This window comes from Vombatus ursinus, unplaced genomic scaffold (assembly GCF_900497805.2).
Source record: "Vombatus ursinus unplaced genomic scaffold, bare-nosed wombat genome assembly UNPS02014812.1, whole genome shotgun sequence".
NCBI lineage: Eukaryota > Metazoa > Chordata > Mammalia > Diprotodontia > Vombatidae > Vombatus > Vombatus ursinus.
In genome coordinates, this window is record NW_020954590.1 from 33571847 (window position 1) to 33579530 (window position 7684).

Sequence of the window (7684 nt, forward strand, 5' to 3'; positions counted from 1 at the left end):
TTCTTAATGTCTATACATGGAGATAGCGAGATTGAAATAGTTTTTATAACTTTTCAGTACATTGAACGAAAGAGAAGTATGACAGCAGAAAGCATCTGATAAATTAAATGTGACATGTTTTTTATCCACATAAAATGGTTTCTGAACAGCTGGTAATTGTGAATATTTCAGCAGTCATTTTTGATGTGGAATATTACCTCTGTGCCCAACACTAATGAGTTATGAGTTGCACTTTATCAAATTGACAGTGTCCTTATTTTCTTTTTCTTCCTTCCTTCATTTCTTTCTTTCTTCCTTCCTTCCTTTCTTCTTTCTTTGTTTCTTTTTTTTTTGTTTCTGTCTCTTTATTGCTCTGTCTCTTTCTGTCTCTCCTTGATAGGTATAACCTATATGTTGTAGAGCAGTAGTTAATAGAGATGCTCACATTTTAAAGCCATCAGATTTTCATAAAGTTTTGCTATCAGCTTTTTCTTTAAAATTTATCATGAAACTAGAAAAATAACCCTTGAGTTGAGAGCAAAGAAGATGAAAGTGAAGCTCTGTATTTGAGAGAATAATGAATGGGTGTTTTAGGCAGATATACGGGACCTTAAAGTGTCCACAATTTTTTTATTTTTTAGTAAAGGGTTTTCATTTAGGAAGAAAATGTAGTAATAATGGTTTGTATTTGTGTAGTTCCTCATACTTTTTCCAAAGAGCTTTTGTGTACATCATATCATTTTACCTGAAAATAGTATTGTCATCATTCCTGTGAGGAAATGCAAATAAAGAAAAGCTACACACAAAAAAATCTGAGGGGACAACTAGGTGGCGCAGTGGATAGAAGCACTGGCCCTGAAGTCAGGAGGACCTAAATTCAAATCTGGCCTCAGACCAAACACTTGACACTTACTAGCTGTGTGACTTTGGTCAAGTCACTTAACACCAAATTGCCTAAAAATAAGAAAAATATCTGAGTACGTAATCTAGGTCTTAATAGAACAAGTAGAGCTATCAGAAGTAGAATGAACTACCTTGAGAAGTAATAGGTTGCCCCTATTTGAATGTCTTCAGACACTGGTTACGTGACTATTTGTTAACTGGGTTATAATGGGGATTCCTTTTATTTATGACTTAGATGGTTGCTGAGGTTCCTTTTGATGTTCAAATTCCATGATTTTGTCTCTGGATTTACACTGCAGTCTTTTCACTGTGTAAGTGGACAGAAATCAATGTCAAATCATAGGGAACTAGGTAGAAGAAGGGGCTGCCCAAATTAGAAAGGAGGAGAAATATTGAACTTCAATATTCCTTTTGGACTTAAAAATGCACTATGGTAGGAGTAGAGCATGAAGAAGCAAAGATATTCCTACATTATCCTCCTGCTTATTCACTCCAGAACCTACACTGCAACATGTAGTTTATATAGTGTTTAGCACAGGAGACAAAGCTAAGCCAAACTGGAGGAGATCACAGCCACACCTCAAAATCTACATTTCTCTATTTATTATTCTATCAGTTTCCTGCATTCAACACCTTAATGTTATCTCTGACTCTTTCCTGCCTGCAGATATCTGTTTACTAAGTCCTATATATTCTGCCTTCACAATTAAATATTCATCTGCCTCTCTATTCCTACTGTCACAACTCTAGTATAGACCAGCATTACTACCCTCCTGGACAATAGTCTTCTCGTAGGTTTGTCTGCCTCTCCTTTTTCTCTCTCCTATGATATCTTCATTCCAGGGCCAAACTAATCTTCCTTATCAGGGGACACAATCATGTCATTTCTCTGTTCAAAACCCCGTAGTGGCTCCAAATTACCTACTGAATAGTAGTCCAGCATTCAAAGTCACCCCCCATCTGGTGCCATAGTATTTTTGTACTTATACTTCATTGTGTCCATGTTCTTTCTATTACAGACAAACTGTATTGCTTATCTTCATCTCCAGTGCATACTTAGCACTTCCCTGCACCAATACCAATTCTTATATTGTTCATTATTTCTCAAATAATGAACCCAAGTAATCTGTTAAATCCTACCTCTTTCTTGAAGCTTGCTTGTCCTCCTCAGTCAATAATGATTTTCCACCCTCAAATGTCATGCCACTTTGTACCTTTCTTATTCACTCATCATGTATTATAGGTTAATTATTTAAATAGATATCATTTCCCTCTACTAACCTGTAACTCTCTGAAGTCAGGGGCTATCTCAGCATTTGTAGCTCTCTCATAGCTAACATAGTTCTTATAACTCAATATACCTTTAACTTAGTAACTATTGAAGTAAAGTTAAGTGAATATACTATCTTCCTGTTTTCATGGAATTTTAAAAGAAAATGGCTGCTGATTGACAGAAGTACCACATTTTGGGTGTGAAGCCCTTTTTTACTTTGGGTTCTTTCCTAATCCAAAGCATTTGTACTCAGTAACTTAGTATAGTAATGCCTTTCCTATTGAAGGTAAAGAAGTTATACTCTCTTCTTGTCTCTGAGAACTAGGCACAGTGAATTAAGTGGAACTTAGAAGTATTTCAGAGGCTGGCACAAGACTACATATTTCTCTTTGCTCTGAACAAGGGTAAGCTTAAAAAAAAAAGGTTTTTCAAAAGATCAAATCTTGGTTAGCCTGGGGTAAGGAAGGTAGCTGATTTTCCCTCCTTTTTAGAAACATTTTGAGAAAAAGGAATGCACTACCTTGAGTCATAAGTAGAAAGAATAAGTATGTGGGCAAGAAGCACTTGGAATAACTACGGACACTCTCCCCTCTCCTTATCCTACAATTACTGTTCTCTACCTGCTTCTGGAATGTTCTCTTCTGCCTCTGTAGGAGCAGCACTAAGTCAGTCATGGAATCAGTCAGTTAGGCATTCAATAAGCATGTATTAAGTGCCTGTGTGCACCTGAAAAGTAATGGAGAAGTATCAGATAAGCATAAATAAAAATTATAATTGTGTTGTAGATTGTCTAGCAGAAGTACAGCCATTTTAGGGGGATAGTATTTGTTCTGTTTTTTTTTTTCTTTTAGGCAATTGGGGTTAAGTGACTTGCCCAGGGTCACACAACTAGTAAGTGTTAAGTGTCTGGTCTGAGGCTGGATTTGAACTCAGGTTCTTCTGACTCCAGGGCTGCTGCTCTATCCATTGCGCCACCTAACTGGCCCTTCAGTTTTATATCTACCTGGAAAAATGCCACATTAAAAAGTAACAAGAAAATATCATAGTTAAACTGCAGTCTGTGGAACTAAAAGTATTGAGTTCAGCTGATCTACTGATAAGTATTTTAGAAATAATTAACATGTATTCATCACTACATTAGTTTCCATGTTGGGATAAAAAAGTAAAACTTGGGGATAATTGATAGAGATAATCAGAAAAATTAATCACTGGGAAGTTTGTTTGGGAAATATATATAAATATATATATATATATACATACACATATATATATGTAGATGTAGATGTTTTAACATATAGACTCATCAGATCTTAGAGCTAGAAGAAGACCATAGAGGTTATCTAGTCAAATGCTTAACAGTGGAGGAATCTCATTTACAATATCCTGGATGAGTCGTCATCCATCCTGTGCTTGAACACTTTTGGACAGGAAATTCACTATCTCATTAGGCAACCAATTCTAGTTTTAGACATCTCTAATTGTCAGAAGGTTCTTCCCAAGATTGAGTTTAAATCTGTCTCCTTGTAAATTCCATTTTTGTCCCTAGTTCTACTCTTTTAGCTTAACGAGTTTTCTAAGCTTCTCAACCAGATATCATCTTCAAGAAATATTTAAATTAAAAAGATTGGGTTTTTTTAGTAGAGTGTTCATATAGACATATGAGTACATTAAATCATACGAGTGTAATGAAATAATTTGAAATATATTTAAGTACTTTGTTAAGTATTTTAATGTTATTTTTTGAAGTTTGTTCAGTCATTTTAGAAATCCTCTCAGAAGAATTCTCTTCTAAAAATGCATGTCCTCCTTTGTATAAAGCTCTTTTTTAAAGAAGTAAATCTTAAAGTACTACATAAATGTGAGCTGTTAATTATCATCATCATTATCATAATCCTTTTGTAATAATTTAAAAAAAATTTAGAAGGTCAATAATCTCAACTATGGAAAACACCCTTTAGAAACCTGGCAGTAAGCAAAAAAGGTCTATGAATAAGCAGAAATGGGTGTTATGTCATAAGTACTCTGTAGCATATGCATTTGCTCCCCAAGGCCCTATTCTAGGCTTTCCTCTTTTCTCTGCTGCCTCTTTCTCTTGGTGACCCCATCCAGTCCCATAGATTTCGATTATCATTTATATAGATCTTGTTTATCCAGTCTATTCTATCCTCTGATTTTCAACAGTTGCCTACTAGACAGTTCAAATTGTGTGACCTGGAGACATCTCAAACTCAACATGTCCAAAACTGGACTCACTCCCTGCCCACTATTACTCTTAACCTCACTATTCTGTCAAAGATATTGTCATTGTCTTAGTCTTCCACATTTGTAACCTCAATATTGTCCTGAGCTCCCTACCCCTTATATTCTATTAGTTGTCAAATCTTATACTTCTATAGTATCTTTTGTATTAACCCCTGCTCTCTACTTATACAGATATCACCTTAGTTTAGGACCTTATCATCTCTCACCTAGATTGTTACAAAAACCTTCTAATTGGCCTTCTGACTTGAATCTTTCCCATGCCAGCCTATCTTCTACATAGCTACCAAAATGTTTTTTTTTCTTAAGTGTACATTGCAACATGTCACTCCCCTATTCAGTGAACTCTAATAAGTCCCTGTTTACTTTAGGATCAAATATAAACTCCTCTGTTTAGTTTTTAAACTCCTTCATGGCCAGGCCCAAGTCTATATTTTCTGCCTATTGGTCATTGCTCTCTTCTTCATACTCTGTTATACAGCAAAACTAGTTTTGTTTTTTTTCCTGTTCTTCACAAATGACACATCTGGTCCTCTCTGTCCTTTTGCAATGTTCATTCCTCATGCCTGCAATTCATTCTTTTTTTTTCCAGCTAGGCAGTGGGGTTAAGTGACTTGCCCAGGGTCACACAGTTGGTAAGTGTTATGTGTCTGAGGCCAGATTTGAACTCAGGTCCTCCTGACTCCAGGGCCAGTGCTCTATCCACTGTGCCACCTAGTTGCCCCCTGCAATTCATTCTTTATTCATCTCTAACTCACAGACTCTCTCTCTGCCTTCAAGATGTAGCTTAAGTACTACCTTCTGCATGAAATCTTTCCTAACCCCCCTCAAACACTAGCATCCTTTCTTCCAAACCACTTTGTATTGTGCTAATTTGTATTTATCTGAATTTATTTTCTTTACATTAATTCTGTATATACTTACATATGCACTTTTTAATCCCCCATTAAAATGCAGTTCCCTTAAGAGTTAGGCTCCTTCCAATTTTGTATTGGTATTCACAGTGCCTGGCACATTAAAGGTGCTTAATAGATGCTTTTTGATTAAACATTGGGATAGTTTACATTTGGAGCCCATTGACTCTTTTGAAAATTCTAATTTGGATTATCTGCTTCTCAACCCCTAGTATTGACAGATGAGTCCTTTAAAATGCTTAAACCATACAAGTCCATAGCAGAAATAAAAACACAAGAAGTGAAGTTGTTTAGTTTAGGGCTGAATATCCATACCTACCTCATATACCTCACTATTTCTTACGGGCGTTACTGCATCATGCAAAATCATTGTTTGTAATAATGAGCTTGAATTATCAAGAACCTTTTTTACAGACTTTAAGTGGCATATAAACATAAATAATTCATTTTTTCTCTTGATTGAAAACTATGATTTCATCGGTTTAAGGAGTTCCTGGTGTGGAAAACCCTTCCACAAATATAAATCAGTAAGTAACTTAGCCTACGTTGCCTAGCATACTAAAAGATTACAGTAAATGCCCTTGGTTACAAGTTATATATCAGAAAGATTGGACAAAAAGTCTTCCTGAATCCAAGACTAGCCTTTCTATCCACTCTGCTATGATTCCTCTTGTTGCCTCAAATGTAATATTAAAATCAACACTTAGAATTTTGGTTTCTATTCTGTTAATATGGTGACAAAGCTCTGAGCAAGCAGGTTATAAAGGACTTTGTTATTACTTGATAGTCCAGCAGTGCTTGTGAGAAGAGACAAATATCAGAATGCTGAAAGCTCACAAGTATTCCAGGTAAGTGACTCTGTTACCTAAGAGACTGACTTTCTTCCTACGTGATCTTAAACAAACAAGGAAAAATGATTTCTGGGATTTTCTTCTTGTAGTAAGTGTTCCATGTAAAGAACAAGTGTTGAATGTGTCTTTTAAATCATCCTTTAGTTAGCAGTATCAATTACAAGATAGTTCTTAATATATGTTTGCTGTTGAATTGAACTCTGAGCCTGCTCTTTGAAATGTTGGTACAAATTGTCATTCCCTGGAAATTGAAAAGAAAACAAATTCCTCTCTTAAGCTCCTATCTTGCTATGGCAAGTAGATTTATAAACAATAAAATTCAAGCTGCATAAGGTCACATTTCTGCTGAAAACAAAGCATTCTAAGAACAAACAGTCATATTAATACTAAATTAGACAAAGCTGGCAGCTTTCTAGTGAGTGTCAGAAAGTTAATTGACCCAAACTTCCAGTTTTTCAAATGAATCAACTATGGAGGATACTGACCATTTTTAGATTATTCACCATTAATTTTCTTTTGTTTTTCATTCCCTTCTATGGGAATGTGTTGTGTAAGCATACTATACATTGTGTCTACTCCTTGTTAGGACTGAAAATATGAGAGAAAGAAATATTTCAAATCAACATAAAATTACTGAATTCAGCCATAGCAGCCCCCTAATCATATCTTTGGAAGATTTCTGATTGGCCTACGAGGTTTGTTTTGTTATTGCTGTGGATGATATTTTGCTGAGCTAGACTATGATTTCTTATACAGAGGTATTAATGTCAGGATTGATAAATGTATGTATTCTATTTGCTTTTCAAAGTTCAGGAAGGAAGATATATCCAATATTCTCAGTGAGAACAAAGCTTATCTGCATTGCTGAAGGTCTACAAAAATGCCACATATTGACAGTCTCAATATTTCATTTTGTTATGAATATACCTTGTTAATAGCATAAAACTAGTGACAATAAATATCTATTGTAACTTCATGCAAGAGATTTTTAATCATGAATTCTCACATAAAATGTATAATCTAAAGAAAGAGCCAATTCAAAAAATTATTCTCATCTGACACATATCATTCAGTATTGTCAAAGATTCTCGGCTATTAAAATGTAGTCCCAATACTTTTTTTTAACACCAATTTCAAACATACAGTAATTTTATCTTTTATTTCTTTATAGTCTACAAAATCATTAATAACATATAATTTCTTCATCTCATTCAGTAGGATGATTGAATATTGGGTATTGGTCCATTTGAACCTCAAGAAGAATTAGAAAATCATTTTTAACTCCATCTAACAAATAAGAAAAAAAATTAAGAAATAAAACCAATGTTTCTGTTAGTCAATTAATGCACGTCAAACTTAATGCTTAGATGTATTTTCATTTTCAGATGTCTACGTTTTAACCACTTCTCTTTTCTAATACATTGATTTTTAGAGTAGAAATCAACACAGAGCTACACTCTGCTACAGAAAAGATTACTCAGTGATAAACAAATGATAAAATTTAA